This window comes from Lissotriton helveticus, chromosome 1_1 (assembly GCF_964261635.1).
Source record: "Lissotriton helveticus chromosome 1_1, aLisHel1.1, whole genome shotgun sequence".
NCBI classification, from domain to species: domain Eukaryota; kingdom Metazoa; phylum Chordata; class Amphibia; order Caudata; family Salamandridae; genus Lissotriton; species Lissotriton helveticus.
In genome coordinates this window covers 1,229,082,756-1,229,100,784 of record NC_136057.1, presented here as the reverse complement: position 1 = coordinate 1,229,100,784, position 18,029 = coordinate 1,229,082,756, and positions in this window count along the sequence as shown.

Below are 18,029 nucleotides of genomic sequence, written 5' to 3'. Positions count from 1 at the left end.
GGCTTCAGCACAGGAATCAGGAGAGGACAGAGGACCTCTCTATCACCTACGCTTGCGTAGCACTCCTTCCTGACACTCTCTTCCTCTTAGAGCTTCTTCCACGATCTTCTTCTAAATGAAATAGCTCAAAATATATTGTACTGCAATTTGATTCTTCTTCAGCATCTCTTGTCACTCCGAAAGCATCCGATCTCAGGCTCTGTGCTTCTCAATGCATAACTAACTAATTAAGACCTACCTCAATTATACTCTTCTGTGTTCCTGTACCACCCAGTAATGTTTCAAACTTACAAAAATACTAACTCTGATTAGACAGGTAAGGGGAGGTGATCATCACACCATGCTTATTTCTCAATACATTTGTTTGGTTCTTTTTTTAAATCCCATCCCTTCATTCTTATTCACAAGTCTTTATTCCCAACCGCATTCACATCTTAATTGTCACACATTGTAAATGTTCATGGGTTCCCATCCGTGCCAGTAGACTGTTGTTCCGTTTCCCAGGATATGTATCCCTTTATGTCCTTGGATGGTGTTCAAGCGTCACATCATTTCTCCCGGCTCAAGTGTACTACACATGTGCAGCAATGAGGAGGGAACAGACTTTGGTTCATGTAAAAGGCCCATTATACGTACTATTGAAAAAATCAAAAAGACAAATGTTAAAATCAAAAATAAATGGTTTCACTGTATACCACCTGTCTCTTGTCTCTATTCTAACCCCATTTACTTTTTAATACTTTCCCTGCATTAACATTAGTAAAATAACTTGATTTGGTTTTCAGCAAAGCAGATGCCAAGCATGTGAGTTTCAAAGCAGCCATCTTGTCAGCAACTGTGCAAGCACAAGAAATTCCCTCCAAGCGACAGTACGTCCTACTACGTAGATGCAGTAGATACACGCGCACTAAAGTTTTTCAGTTAGCGGCCATTTTAGAATCTTACTTGAGTATATATTAGTAAAACACATAGGCACGCTTCTTCTTCTTTAGTGTAGTCTGTTGTGCATAATAATTTACACAATACAAGGTTAATAAGAGGTTAAACGTTACGTGAGAGGAGTGCGTCCGACCAATTCTCCTTTCTATGAGTTCTTGCCCCAGCATGTGGCAGTGTTACTGTAAATTGGAGTGTCTCAATCACTCCTGGTCTCACCTTCACACAATTTCGCTCCCCAGGTTCTCTGTGAGCCACTTTAATTCTTTTTCTTCTCACATGTTTTCTGAAATCCTCCGTCTTCATTATCTCATACATCTGTTGGATTTATTCTTAACCCCCCAGTGGTGCCCCCAGGTCCTGGAACCTTGACAGGTTTTATAGTGTAACTTAGAAATGTTTTGCCAGCGTTTTGTCTTGAGAACTCACAGAGACAAAAGCATTGTTGAAGTTGCAGCCATTGGAGTCTAATCACAGGTCAGCCTTAGCTTGTTGGTTTGATTCACTTAGTGAGATCTGACTTCCAGAACAGTTAGAAACTAGAGTGATTAATTCAGACTGATGAAGAGCAGCACCCAATTGATGTTGAAGCCTTCGCCAGCTTAGAGCTTTCCTAACTTTGTGGATAACCACATTGGGACCCCGCTTTTCTGCAGCATGCTGTCATTGACCCATGCTTTAGATTTACCTTACAGCTTGCAGACCAAACCACTTAGTTTACCTTTGTGAATCAGGCCATTGTTCCTATATCCGGCTGAAGATCCATTGCAGTTGACCTTAACTCTTAACTTTGACCCAGTCAGGTGCAACAAGGTTATCGAGGTAGGTTGGTGCTTTGTGTTTAACAGGTGCTATTTTTAATTCAGACTCTAAAAATGAATGGCTCCAGTTACCATTCAATGGATTTTTGGGAGTTTGATTTAATTTTATTTCTTAAAATTTTCTAATTTTCTAAATTTGGTTTGGGATTTTTCTTATGTTGTGTTTTCATTTTTATTACTGTTTGAGTCCTGCATATATACTTTATACATTGCCTCTAAGTTGACACCTGACTGCTGTATGCCAAGCTGCCAAATGGTTAATAACAGGTTTATTTAGTGTCTTTATTGGGTCACCCTGACATGGATTGTGAATATATTTTGAGGTGGGTTCTCACCATTCCCAAATAATTCTTCAATTTCGTACAGTAGACTTACAGTAGGATTCTACAAAACCCCAAACCAAAATATTTTACTGTGATGGTGAAGATGATGTGATTGGTGCATATTAGCATTTTAAGTAAAAATGATGATCATATTAGTCTTATTAGTAAGATCATACTAATATTAAACACAATGGTACAACAGCATGAATTATGATAAAACAAACTAAATATATAACACCAGTTTCATCAACAAAAAAACAATATAGAGCTTAGAAAAAAGGTGTTTATGTAGGTTTTGCCTGCTTTACACTTCTTTTAATAGGAAATCCCACAATTTTTTTTAGCTCGAGGCAATTTAAATCATGATTTAAACTATTTGCCATGATGCAGGGAAATGGAAAGGAACGCAGCAGAGAGGTTAAGAAAACATTTTTGGGGAGAGAAGGGAGAAGCAGAAACTAAATGAAGAACAAGACTTGCAAAGCGGCTTTCAGAAACAAGGTCAGGGCCCAGCTTTTTGTTCATTCTTTAACAAGTGCTTGCATTTTATCCTCTCGGTGTGCTGGGTAATGTTCTCTTCAGCTGCAAAGCATTTTGACGTGTGTCTCCTGCATAAGGTAAAATAATACAATGACACTGGATCAAGAGGCAGAAACCCTTCCCTGAAACATCAGTTGCTTGTGGAAACAGACGGTCATTACTCAGAGGTATCATTCACCGTCTGGTTACAACCCTTTTGTCATACATAATGGGTTGTGACTCACACTTCCCACTAACAGTAGCCCTTGCCATATGATAAAAATATATGTCCATACATCACCAGGCAATTGAACTAGACACTACCTGCAATCGAAAAATATCAAATCATTTAATTATTTTTGCTGCAAATTAAATATGAGAAATGTGATGCCGCAAAATTTCACACATTTATGTGAAGAGAGAGAAAATATAATGAATGCCAGCAAAACTATTGGACATGTCAATCTCACTAAAATATTCAATATGGAACTGGGAGACGGTCAGATATGAATCTGAATTCTTTTAGCAATGGGCATCTTAGTGGGCATTTCCATGAGATGATTGACAGAACCCAATTTGTGGATCCCGAGCAGGCGTCGATGTAGCCAATGAGGGTGAAAGGCAATTATTTCAGTGGCAAGTGCTGTGGCTATCAAATGATGAGAAGCCTGGCAGTAGGGAGAAGAAGATGTAATCATCATTATTCAAATCCAAGCACATTGTCAAGTCGTGGGGGAACCCACTGCTATAGAATCCTGGAATGTTATAGAACACACAAAAGAATGTTCCAAAGAGGTAAGGCAGGGAAGAGGGAAAAAGGGAGGAAGGACTGCATCAAGGGGAAACGGAAAGGGAACAGATTTCAAATTAATGTAATTCTTCACAGAGAATAACCAAGTTAGGGAATATTTTCTATATATGCCTATATATGTAGTGGAAACACGGCTAATACATTTCCTCTCTTAAGAAGAGCACTTGATAAACATGTTTAACCTTACTTTGTGACTTGCTAGCTTGCGGATCTGTGGGGCATATTTCCAAGCCCTATCGCCACCACAAGGTCACTTTTTGTGACATTGTGGTGGCGATAGGGTCAGCGCCCTATTACCAAGGCAGCGTTAAACCACATAACGTGGCTAAAATGCTGCCTTGGTAATAGGCCCCCTTTCTCGCTAAAATTAGTATGAAAGGGACATGCAGTGGGTGTTGCAGTGGGCGTTTCACTGCAACACCCATTCACTTCGACACTGACACCTATCATCAAGAGAGGCGATAATAGGTGGCAGCGCCGAACTTAAAACTAGAAAAATCCTGGTCTTCAGGTGGCAAAACAAGGAGAAATGATTAATTTCTCTTTGTTTTTGCTTTTTCCATGTGTGGTGCCGTGTGCAGCACACATGACACCCTAGATATCATCGGGAGCACGGATGGGCCCAGATGATGAGCCCTGGAGCCTGGGGCTCATTCCCATGCCCTCCTCAAGTACTTTTGAGCATATCTATTTTTAATTGAGTGCCTCTTTGGTGACGCGCCTGCCTACAAAATGGCGCCTGTAGTGGACCATCGGCAGGGTTCAAGTTTACACCTAGATGAGACCCCGCTGTTTCCATTAACAGCATATAGGCTATGAAATCGATCAGAGTCTGCAATCTACTTCTCAGACCTTTTTGGGATGTCCCTGTTCAGCACTATTAAATGAGAAAGACACCTGAGGCGCTCCGCCTGACCTGCTAATGGCGGCCGTCTTTCACACTGGCGGACATTACTCAACATCTTGCTCTCCCTCAGTTCAAAGGCCGCCCTTCGCTCTGTTCCTCGTGCCGATCCTCGGCTTGCTCGCACTACATTTCCTATGTGTTATTGAGAACAATGGGGACCGACTTAATTAGAACCTCAATGACTCATCCCCCTTGCCTGGCTTCAAGATGACCTCCCTGTGGAACCCTCCTCATTACTCTATCTCTACTGGTTCAAAATAACTAGTCATCGCCCTGATCGTGTTCAGACCTCTCATAACCTTGTTCCTGATCTCTCAGCAGGACTTTTATTCTGTGTCCTCCGCATTGACAGTTGAGACCTAGCCACTTTGACAGATGCCCGGTGGAGCTACTACGATAGCTATTGGGGAGATGGGTTGTGGTTTCCCTCCTTGCCCATCACCTACCCAGCCGGTCCTTGGACCTTATCTTCCTCTCCCCCTTCACCCTACCCCCATACCCCTATCTGCTCTAATCATCTCTTCTTTCCTACTCTCGACCTTTGCCCTCTCCTGTCCTTGCTTATAGTTCCCATCCTGTCACACATCTGACGTTCTTCTGGGAACTTTCCCTCGTCTACTGAGACCTAGCTATCTGACCAATGCCCGATGGAGCTACTTGATAGCTATAGGGGAGACGGGCTGTGGATTCCCTATTCGGCTATCACCTACCCAGTCGGTCATGGGGCAGACTTCCCTTCGTCTCTCCTACTGTCTTTTCCCTCTTATTCTCCCTTCTCACTCCCCTCTTCCCCCTCTCAACATTATTTGGTGCACCTTCCTTTCTCTTGAAATGTTATGCTTAAACTTGATGAAACGTGTAATTGTTATCATTCTTGAAACATTGTGTAACCTAATGTAAAGCGCTCTGATACCTACGGGTCTAGCCAGCGCTATATAAAACTCATTAAATAAATAAAATAAAAATAAATAAATAAAATGGAAAAAGCCAAATGCCAAAGTTTGTTTATGCAAAGAACAAACGTGAAGAAAGGGTCTCCAGGGGAACGTAGTTTAAAGACCTATGTGCACCCAAACCCCTACTCAACTAGCAAAAAACACAAAGGGAATGCTATAGGTCTAAAGAGGCTGGACAGTGTCTGTTTTCTAGTAAAAGAGTGTGTGTGTATAGACTGCTAAGGGAGACAGAGGAGAGAAAGAAAGCAAAGAAAACCCATCAGCTCACCCATTGGCGGAGCATCATCATCTGGGATTTTTTTAATACAGACCGGTATCCACTAGGTACCTCACCATGGATATTTGTGAGGAAACTCTAGTATCGGATCCACCAGTGATGGAAAGCCAAACAGCAGTATGTTGTGAGCTGTGGGTGATGATAAGTTGCAGTGCTCAAAAAATGTGACTAATAAAGAGTGAAAAAGGCAGTGGAATTTTAAAATTGACTAACATGGTGCCTAAACTGGTTTTATTGGGGCGGTCACCATTGTGACAAGGTTAAAAAGCAGAGTGTGGATAGTTTGCAACAAATATTACTATCCGTTGGTGAATTAACTTGTCGACATGTTTCAGCCAAAAAATGGCTTTCTTCAGGACCTATTATTGTAACACTACTGCAACTGTGAAAAAAGAAGAATGTACCATGCAAAAACAGTTAACCTACCATCTGTAGAGATACTTAATGGTAGGACGTGAAGTCATGGTTGTGACAATATCCTCTCCTGAAACACAAACAGTATATACAGACACACATGAAAAACATGAAAACAACATATATGTAATAAAGCATATATCAGCCAAGGAGACATTGCTCAATTTTTTTATATAATGTAGATGTGTACTCACTCACCTAAATTTGCTTGGGAGTAACCTCACCTCGCCTGGCACTCGCTCAGGTCGTGAGGCCCCGCTCTGAAGAAATGGGAAGAAAAATACCATCACATCATTTTTATGGTATGTATCCATTTCATAGATCGCCTAGTGTTAAAAGTGGGCAAAGAAAAGGGGGACAGCAGTCCTAGCTAGCCTAGTCATCTGATGATGACTGATGTAAAGCATTAAGTAATTCAAGTTTAAAAACCAAAAACACATGGAAATTCTTACATGAAGAGGTGCCGTCTGGCATAATCACTTCACAAAACAGCAGGTGTCTGTGATGGTTTGAAAAAGGCAACTGCTAAGTAAAACCAGACAAAGCTCAACATAAAAAGGAAGAACTTCAAGTATAGTAGCATGACTTTATCGCCAGTAGTTGGTAAGAAAGTTCTCAAATTAAATTGTGTAACCAATGCAATATATAATAAATGAATCAACAGAGAAGGAGGGAAGTAAGAACGATTAAAATAAAATAAACCTCCTGTGTATTCGCCCATATCGCACTCACCTGTCCGGTCCTCTTAAGAACATCGTCAGCGGACCTCAGAGGGAGCATTTAGTAATTAGCAACATTTTATGTTAATGAGCCCAAGGGTGGAGCTGTTCTCCCGCCGTGGGAACAGAAAGGTTACGCCACCCTTGAAAGGCTCGTAGTCCTCGATGAAAGGATGGGAATGTAATACGAGTGCTGGAGCTTGCTATTGGTCGAGCCAGTAACCAATGGGACACCTGTATTTGCCATGCGGCCCAATGAGAAAGCAGCAGGACGTCCGAGGTTTTCTTAAACCCAGATAGAGTAAAGTGGCCGACGGAAATTGTTACCCTGAATGACGGCTCCGTCTCACAGTAACATAGTATACAAAAACCATGCTTCATCCTCAGCGGACCCAAAAGGGGGGGCAATAAATAGCAACAACTTCCGGAATGTACCTAAAGGTCAAGCTAAGGATGGGAATGTAATACGAGTGCTGGCGCATGCTATTGGTCGAGACAGTAACCAATGGGACGCCTGTTTTTGCCATGCGGCCCAATGAGAAAGCAGCAGGATGTCCGAGGTTTTCTTATACCCAGATAGAGTAAAGCGGCCGACGGAAATCGGCACCCTGCATAACGGCACCGTCTCGAAGTAACATAGTATACAAAAACCATGTTACATCCTCAGCGGACCCAAAAGGGGGGGCAACAAATAGCAACAGCTTCCGGAATGTACCTAAAGGTCAACCTATGCAGGCTTAGTGAGAGACAGGCGGACCAAAAAGGGAGACATTACACCGCCCGTGAAAGACTCGTAGTCCTGGGCACCTACATATAATTGGTCTAGATAGTACGAGTACAGGTGTTCGCTATTGGTCACGCCAGTGGCCAATGGGACGCCTGTATAAATCGTGCGGTCCAATGAAGCATCCGCACGGTGTCCAAGGTTTGCTATACCCACAGAGCATGAAAAGTGATTCCGACGCTACCGGAAATGTCAGCTCCCTGTTAGTGAATAAGGCCCTGTATAAGACGGCGCGGTCTCGCTGCAATACAATGCACACACATCTCAAAATATCACCATGTGTTTGAGGATGATTATAGTGTAATGTGGTGAAATGATTATCAGGTCGACTGGATGCACAACCTTATCAACACTTAAAAGTCCGGCCCATTGCATGGGTCTTATTGTAAGGATTAATCTAGCAAATCAGCAATCTAAGGATAACAAGAGCCGTGGTGGCTGGAGATGTTATATAATGGAATAAGCCCTTTAACTGGATAAGCTGTAAATAGACTGTTTGCCCAATGCATAGGTCTAATTATGAGGATTCGACTATCCATGGTGACCGCCCCAATAAAACCAGTTTAGGCACCATGTTAGTCAATTTTAAAATTACACTGCCTTTTTCACTCTTTAATAGTCACATTTTTTGAGCACTGCAACTTATCATCACCCACAGCTCACAACATGCTGCTGTTTGGCTTTCCATCACTGGTGGATCCGAAACTAGAGTTTCCTCACAAATATCCATGGTGAGGTACCTAGTGGATACCGGTCTGTATTAAAAAAATCCCAGATGATGATTCTCCGCCAATGGGTGGGCTGATGGGTTTTCTTTGCTTTCTTTCTCTCCTCTGTCTCCCTTAGGAGTCTATACACACACACTCTTTTACTAGAAAACAGACACTGTCCAGCCTCTTTAGACCTATAGCATTCTCTTAAAGTTTGTTTATGTACAGGAAGGTGTCCCTTGCTGTACAAAAAACAAACCTTTTTTTTAAAATGCCATTTTGTAACTTACATGTGTGCTGCATGAAGCAGCACACTTGTAATTACAACATGGCATTTTAGGTTTGCTTATGTACATGAAGTAACACATTCCTGTACATAAACAAACCACCCTGCTTGCTGACACCCTTGCACTCTGGTGCAAGGGTGCCTGCGTTGCTGTTAAGTCGTGAGACTTAGCACCATCGCAGGGGAAACGCCAGTCTGCACCATATCCTTGGTAATATGGTGCAGCCTGGTGCTTCTGAAGTGGCAATGAGAGGCATTAAGCCGAGGAGGCTAACGCCTCTCACCGCTACTTTCTAGATAATAGGGGGCATATTATTAAGCACGGCGTCAACATTATCGCCACTTTAGCGGCAGAAAACTGCCCTTAAGGCGGTGATAATGGGCTTGATAATACGCCGTAGAGAATTCCCATAGAAGCCCATGTTCACACCAGAACATGGACTTCTATGGGAATTCACAAGGGAGTATTATCAAGCCCATTATCACCGCTTCAGCTGCAGTTTTTCGCTGCTAAAGCGGGGATAATGTTAACGCCATTTCTTGATAATATGCCCCATGGCCCTTTGTTTCTTACGAATTTTTGCCTTGTGCCACAATCAGACAGCAGCAGCTGGGACTGCACATCGGCGTCTTCAGGACACTAAAGCTTGAGAATCCATGTGACAGTCCATGTTCCAAGATTCCCTGTTTTTTATTAGAATTACATTCCGTCGAACTTAGCAATTGTTAGGGGATCTGAAAAATAAGGCACAGTCCGGAAACCATGAACCTCTCTACCTTGTCATACCTACTTTTTACCTGTACTCATGGAGGTGACTATATTCTTCATAATACCTTGCTTTACTTTAGTAGCTTTACCCCATGTCAGTCAAATGGGAGGTATCGTGGTGCACAGTTGTCTAGCTTTTGAGGGACACAAAAGGTGAGACTTCTATCAGATATTTGGGAGTGATAACATGCCATGAATCGTTCTGTCCACAGATTCATCGACACAAAGTGAACTGTCCTTAATCACATGATTTAAACACTCAACTAGACCATTTGCCAAGGGGTATGCAAAACTCTTCTAAAATGACCAATTGCGCACTTGTGAAGAAACTTGTGCATCTAAACATCACCAACAATCAAATACAAGCCACCCATGCCCCTGAAATGGGCAACCTTTTCTTCCCTTTCTTCCTGCTCAGTGTCCTACCCACACACTAAGGTTAGCACAAAACAGAAGACCACCCTTAGGACCCTTGAAAGAAATCTACATAGACAACAAAATGCTTAAACTTATCTCACAAACGTTTAGCTACATGTCTGATGCCTACACCCTTCCAACCAGCTTCAACACTATTTGGGAAAACTATGTGAACATCCACATCCCAATTAAAACAAGTAATTGCAAGCACAGACTTAATTTCTCTGATATTCTAAAGAGCTTGCTCACAATAAAAGATCTGTCCGTATACTGGAAAGATAATGAAAAAAAACATAACTTCTGATGGCCTTGTGATACTGAAGTTCCTTAGTGCAACACGGAGACAACTGTGCTGTACCAACATCACCAGTGAAGCCACCAACAAAAGCAAAACTTTTTTTCACAATCAAGCTCTACATCAATACCCTACAGAACATTCAGAGGATCAAACAGTACATTAACAAAACCAAGCATGCTTCGTCTCATAGAATCAGTGTCATCAATGATGTTGTTTGAGATCACGCTAGCAACATCCACAATGATGCAGATAAACATGCCAAGACTGATGTAATATGTGAGTGCATGGCGGGGCGCAAGTTACAGATAGTTCAGTACACTATAATTGGTACATTTCAGTGCTTTTTTGTTTTTAACAGTAGTTATTATAATGTTACACGGAATAACTACAACGTCACTGTAACCTTTGTTTTTTCTCTGTGTATTTCAAGGCTTTTTTAATGTAAGCTAAAGTCTTAGTACCGTACCTAAGTAAAACATCACTTTAACTTTTGTTTTTTTCTGTGATTTTTTTTAACCTAAAGTGAGGTCTTATTACTTTACCTAGTTATGACGTTGCTCTAACCTCTGGCTTTTTCATGGAATTTCTTTGTTTTTTTTACAAGTAAAGGAATATTTTATTTGCATACTTAACTATAAGGTCACTCACACCTTTGTTTTTTCCCAGTGAATTTCTGGAGATTTTACTCAAATCCCTCACTGAGGCTTTGGACCAATCACAGTAGATGGCTGAGCCACCCACAGGCCTTTGGCTTTGTGTGGTGTGGGGTTTGCCCCCTTATACTTTATCTTTTGTTTTAGCCTCATAACACAGGGACCAAGTCCCTGTGTTCTGGAATGGTGGCAACATTTCTGTTTGTGTGGCGGCCAGCCAATTAGATTTTTCTGTACCGCAGGTTTTCTAAAAGAGCATGAATTTAAGCTTCGCTGTGTAAAAGTCTCCTGCCTGCAAAGCTGAATGGAAAAACTTTTTTTTTGCCACAGTTTTGGCACTTTTTAAAGAGGTAGCCCATTTTTCCTGTTATTTATGGTTTCAACCTACATCCAGTCTGTGGTGGAAACTGGTGTAAAACCTATTCGTGATCCAGGACAAGCTATACATTTATGAAAAGTAGACACCATTCTGAATTCATCAAGAGGTCATATGTGTAGATCCCTCAAAGTTTTTTCAAAGAAACTAACTGTCAAAATAAAGAAATATTGAAAACGATTAGGAAAAACCAGCCATATGTGACAAAGTTTTCATCTGTAACCAACAGTGGCATGTGCAGGTAAGAGCAGTGGGGCAGTGGGGTTGGATGGGTAGGATTTCGACAGATGATGACGAGGAAACATTAATTATTTATTTAATTTTCCTTTGTGGTCATCTGTCGCATACACCCCAACCTGGTCCACCGCTCTTACCTACACGGGCTGCTCCTGTCTGTAAACTTGTTCACAATGGATAATTTACAAAAGTAATATACCATTAGTATCCATTTCCCCCTTTTAGTTGCAGGTATATATAGCATTTATATGTTATCCTTGAATCTTAGGTATTGTGATCCTGCAATTTAGCTGCAATGTACAATGGTTTTTGCATTGCGTACAGAGTATAGACAGATTCATATGGTGAAATATGGATACTGAAACACAGAAATTAAGGAAACCTATGTATTTCTGAACTGGGCACAAGATATGTTGTTTAAAAGCAAGTGATGATTTGTACATCTCTGAATTTGTAGTTTCTCACATTACTCATATTACCTTGTGATTCAGAGGGCATTTATCAAATTGTCTTCTTTCTCACACACTGGTTTACATTTGGAAGGCATAAATGCAATGCAATAGATAATAACAAATGTTCTACTATCCACTATTCCCAAATATCTTCTGATACAAATGGTACCTTACTTGTATGGGTAGACCTAGTGCCCATAACAGGGAACAGGCCAAAACGCAACTTGGAAACAAAGCTTTATTCCACGGAAAACAGACCCTTTTATTTGCAATGTCAGTAGCTGTGTATTTTGCACTCTGGCTCAGGCAGCTGCTAATGGAAAACAAGCAAAAAGATAAATGTTTTGGAATGGGGTGAACTTGTGTTGATCTCACCAGCTTTTCCATTCCAGATCCCTGGAAAACCTCAAACCTTGACTAAAAAAACATATTTTCCTTACGTTTTCTGTGATCAAAAGTTCTGAGATCTGTGGGGAACCATAAACGTCCTACGACGTAGCATGCCTCCAAGGCTCCCAATAAAAATAGCTTCTCACTTGTGTGGGCAAGCTTCGTGCCTGTGACAGGAAAAGGGCCAAAATGCAACATGGCCACATCACATTTTTCCTCTGAAAACGGATCCTTTTTTTGTACTGTCAGTAGAAGTGGATTTTGGGTACTAGCTCCGCTGTCTTCTAGGGAAACAAAGCAAACCTTTATATTTTTTACAACTAGACACATAGAAAAAATCCAGGGTGGGCTGATGTGCGTGGCTTTCAATAGCTTTTCTAACTCACAATCCCCTGCAAATCTCAAACTTTGAATAAAGAAACACATTTTCCTCACATTTCTGTGATGGAAAGTTTTGGCATATGCAAGGAGCTACAAACTGTCTACCACTTATCATTCCCTCCAAGTTGCCTGATAGAAATGGTACGTTATTTGTGTGGGTGGGCCTAGTGCCCATGGCAGGAAATGGCCCAATATGCAACATAGATACATCATATTTTCCACTGAAAACTGGCCCTTTTTTGCAATGTTAATATCTGTAGATTTTGGGCCCTAGCTCACCTAGGAAAACTAGCAGACATGTACATTTCTGAACACTAGACACAGAGGCATCCAGGTTGGGATTATTTGCATGGCTGACAATTTCCTCACATCTTGGTGACGGAATGTTCTGTAATCTGTGGAAAGCCACAATCTTCCTATCACCTATCAATCCCTCAAGTCTCCCAATAAAAATGGGACCTCACTTGTGTAGGTGAGCCTAGTGCCCGAAACAAGAAAACACCACTTAGACACATCACGGTTTTCCACTGACAACTGACCTTTTTTTGTGCTTTTGCTGGCTGTGTATTGTGGGCACCAGAGCAGCCAGCATCTAGGGAAACCTAGCAAACCAGTAAATCTTTAAAAACTAGTCACTTAGGAAAATAAGGGTAGGGTGACTTGCATGGCTTTCACCAGCTTTCCTTACTCAGAATCAAATCAAATTTCTGTGATGTAAAGTTCTGATATTTGGGGGGAGCAACATAATCCCTACCACCTAGCATGTGCCAATGTCTTCCAATGGTATGGTATCTCACTTGTGTGGTTAGGCTGAAGGCCCGTGAAAGGAAATGAGCTAAAACAACATGGACACATGGACCCTATTTTTGCAATGTGGGTAGCTGTGGATTTCAGGCACGTGCTCCTCAGCCAACACACAGGAAGACCTAGCAAACCTGTATATTTTGTAAACCGAGACACATAGAGTAAACCAAGGTGGCCTGACTTGTGTGGCTCTCACAAGCTTTTCTTAACCAGAATCCCTTGTGAAACTCAAACATTTACTAAAGAAACACATTTCCTAACATCTCAGTGATGGAAGGCCAACATGCATATCGTTAAGAAATCCCCCAAAATTCACTGAGAAAAACAAAGTTCAATGTATATTTGTTGTTTGCTTTGATACAAAACATGAATATAGGTTAAGAAAAACTTTAGAAATCGAGTGAAAAACAGAGTTAAAAAGGTTAGTTGTTGTTACAAAATAAATCTTAAAAACCATTCAAATTCACCAATGCTACCCTTCCTCACCACTGGGTATTTATTGTTAGGTCTGTGTGTCCAGAAAAAAAACATTATTGGTTCGCTAATACCTTTGGCATTGTTTTTCGAATCTTCACAGAGATTTCCCAAAAAAATGTTGCAAAGTTTTGGGGTTATCTGTCAAGTAGGATATTGGAAATGGTCACCCCCAAACATTCTGCCTTTCTCCTCCTACTTTTGTTGAATTTGATTTTGTTGGCCTTTGGACTCTGAGCATTTTATCACTGTTAGCCAATGAGGAAGTGCATGGGCTTTCTCGTCTAAACATGATAACATTGGCTTATCCCCGACTGGATTTTTAATTTACGTACAAGTAAAGTGGTTCTACATGTGGCCAGAGGCTGTAATTTAAATGCTACTAGTGGGTCTGCAGTGCACCACTGATGTTGCCAGCCAATTAAGTTTTTCATTCCATTGTTGAAAAACATTTATATAGCCTTTCAGTGTCTGAGGTTGTCTTTGCTGTTTTTACCTCCTACTAGTCTACTGAAAGGAGTCAAATCATGGATAAAGAGCTTCTTTTTGGAACATTGTGGTGAGGAAAGATTGCAGAAGGAGTTGGTAAAGAGCACTGTTTTCGCTCACTATTGGATCCTTGCAAGGCCAGGGCCCGTATTTTATCTTTCTCTTGAACTAACACAATGTAAAAGGGCTCTCCTTTTTCTATTTAGATCAGGCTCAGGATGGCAGCTCATGAGTTTTAGAATGCAGATTAATGATCTTTTTTTGTAACTATTTAGCTATTGTTGAACACTCTTTCTGAAAATGCTTTCAAAATCCTTGGGGCATCGAAGCTATGAACAGGCTTTGCACAACCCACAAACACTAAATACCCCAATGATTTGTGCCGCGGGGGACTTCTTTTCTTGAAGTTGCTATTACAGCCAGGAAATCAATGGATGAACAATAACACCTGCCTCAAAGGCTAATTATTCTGGTTTCAGATATTTATTGTTTTTGATTAGGTTACATTTCATAGTTGCACTATGCACTTTATATGCAAATAGTTTTAATGGATTTATGTGATGTGGTTTTTACCTCGCGGAGCTATTATGTTTTATGGTCACTGGGTTGTCTGTTTTTAATGTCAAGTAATTTTGTTGTGGATGAGGGAGCTATTTTAAATTTGTTTTATGATCATTCAACTGTTCTCTATTGTTCTTGTCTTTCATGGTTCAGATGTACAAATAAAGATTAAAGATTGAGATTGAAGTAGCTCTGTGAGAGCAGTTTAAACTGCCATTTTGACCTGGCAAAAGAACCCTTATGTCTGTCCTCACACTACGCATCAATATGATATTTAGACTTACCATCACATTGGGCCACTCTAGTGATATAGTAAAAGGCTTTTCTCGAACAGCTCTCCATACTACTGGCCTTTTTACCTCTATCTGTCTCTATGATGTAATATCCTCAGCATGCAGAACTTTACATGTACAGCAGGCTAATATGTATACAGTGATTCAAAGCTGCTGCTTGTTGTTTTGTTCTAACTTTCCCCCTTTTGTCCCCTCCAGGTTGGTCTATACACTGATCGTCTTAAGGTATACTACATAGTATGTGTTATTGGAATAAAGTACAGCTTTAGAAAGCACATATACCTTTGACAGACCTACCCTTGAGTAGTCTAGTATTCACTTTTTCCAGTCCTGAAGAATTTGTACAATATTTTTTTGGGCATAAGAATGGCAAGAAACATGTCAACCACCACTTGATTTTAGAACCAACGCGGACCATTATATCCATTCTCGGCCATCAATTGTTTTTATTGTAACAGAGTGATCCAAACATTAAATTCATTTTTTGAATGTCTACTCACTTCAGCACATTTATATTGCACCTCACTCTTCCCATCGGCGACAGCAAAATAACTCTGGCAAAGAGACCCCCTGCAGGGTCAAATAGGCATTGCAGCATCAGCCCAAAAAGGAGCTGCCGGATGATGAAACATGACACTCATCAAGGGTGCGTGAGAGCTCTTGCTCCTGATGGATGAGTTCCCTGACGTGATACCTCCGGTGCTACCGACCTTTCCTTTCCCTTTCCAAGGAACTGCATACCTTTGACTCAACCAGTACTATTAGGTCCATGCAAGCTGGATCCTCATTCACCTGATGTCATTTTTTGTAGACTTAAAAGAGCACTTTTGCAGGCCCAAACCTTCCTTCTAAATAAGTAAGCCCAGAGTGCAGGGTGCAATCTGTTTAAAAAGAAGGGCATGTATTTTAAAATTTTACATGTCCTGGGAGTGAAAAACTCAAATTAATTTTTCACTACTGCAAGGCCTCTATCTCCCATAGGATAACCTTGGGATAACCTGTTTTGTTTACAATTTATAAGTGTAATTTCCAATTGGGAAGATATAATTGATTCAAGTTTGGTGTCTCTGGAATCCTAATTTGAAATTCTAACTTATGGTGAAGTTGGATTTTAAATTACAAGTCTGAAAATGGCACTTTTAGAAAGTTGGCGTTTTTTTGCCTAAGCCGTTTGGTGTATGCCGACTGTCTCTGGTCACCGTACTAAGTGTAGATGACAATTATGCTTTGTGATTTATTCTCCAAGACAGCCACACACAATGGAAGCTTAGGAGTGCCTCAATGGGCCATCACTGGCAGGATGAGAGGGTGGAGCTTGACCCACCCTCACCTACACCAGAATAGGCTGTGGCCTGTCCCCACACTAAGGACTAGATACTCCCTGTAGTTAGTCTGGAGCTTGGGCAAGACATATATGCACTTCAAAGGCATGTCTTTTGAAGTTTCCCTCATTTCAAAAGCATCACTGGGTATAGACACTGGACCTCAGACACCACAACTCAGTACACCGCAGGACCTGATGAAACTCTGCTAGGAAGAAGGACTGCTGTGCTGCTGAAGGACTGCTACTCCGCTGCTCTGTTGTGCTGATCTGCTGCCTGCTGCCCTATTGCATGGGTGAGAAGGACTGGATCTGCATCTTTTGACCCCAGAAACCAGAGTGACTCCAAGAGCTAGTTGGCTGGCCTCCTGATCTGAATTCTCAGAGACATAACAGGCTTTCAGCTCCTGCACTTGGACTCTGACACCTATGAGCCAACCATGCCAAGTGGTGCCACCCCAGTCACGGACCTTTGGAAGTCGGCCAAAGTTGCTTGCCAGTGGAACCAAAAAATCTTTTCGACTGAGCGTGACATCCCTGATCAGAACCGACACATCTCCTTGGCCGAGCAGCGCATCCCCGAACAGAACTGATGCATCATCGCGGCTGCGTGAATTAGACCTATTGCAAAAGACTCACATTACCGGCGCAACCTGCATCTTACACCTGAGGCATCACTTTCAGAACACGCACTATCTGACTCTTTCCCCAGCTCAGGCCCTCCCATCTCTCGTTGACGGCAGCATCAATGCCAAAACTCTGCATTTCAGCTTCACCGCTCATCATTATCGACATATCACCTCAGCTGTTCATCGCATCTCCGACACTGGAATTCGCATTGTAAGCCCTGTCAACCGGATCCTCAATGTCGACACAACAGGACCGAGCACCGCAGCCTCGCCTCATCTCGGAACTGATGCATCACCTCTGATCCATTCAACACTCTGCAACCAGGATTTAATCTACACTGTTCAGCAGGTAAAACTGGGCCCCTCCAGCCAGCCCACGCTCCATCACACTTAACCTGAAATTGTGACTTCGTCCCAGTCCAGCGCAACCAGATACCCATAACAGTTCTTTGCTCTTGTTGGCACTATTTCTTACTATAAACTTTAAACTTCAATAAATCCAGAAGTCAGATCTTTTTTCTAACCTAGTGTGGGATCCTTTTTGAGTGGTGTCGTCCCTGTTTTACTGTTTGAAGAATTGCACAAATATTTTACACATTGCCTGTCAGTTAAGCATGACTGCGCTGTGCCAAGTGCCAGAGGTTGAACACATGTTACATTTGGTGTTTGCCTGCCCCTTACCCTGACTGGGATTGTGATTGCTGCTTGACCAGGGCTCCTAGGCTTCTACCCCAGTCAATCAGTAACCCAATTTCTAACACAGGGACTGAGAAAAAAGGGGGACCGCAAAACTAAATTTTCCCATGCATTTTAAAAGGGCTATAATTAAAACTGCTGAACATAATTACATCAAATTTGGCAGTAAACTAGATCTTTGCTTAGAAAGCATACATTTTGATTTGGCATCAATCTGTTCAGTCTGTTTTTAAGAAATTAGGGTTCCAAAATATTTGTGTAACTAGACGGAGGGTTTGAGGGACTCTTGCAAGCTCAACTTAAAAACAAAAACTGCCTAATTCTGA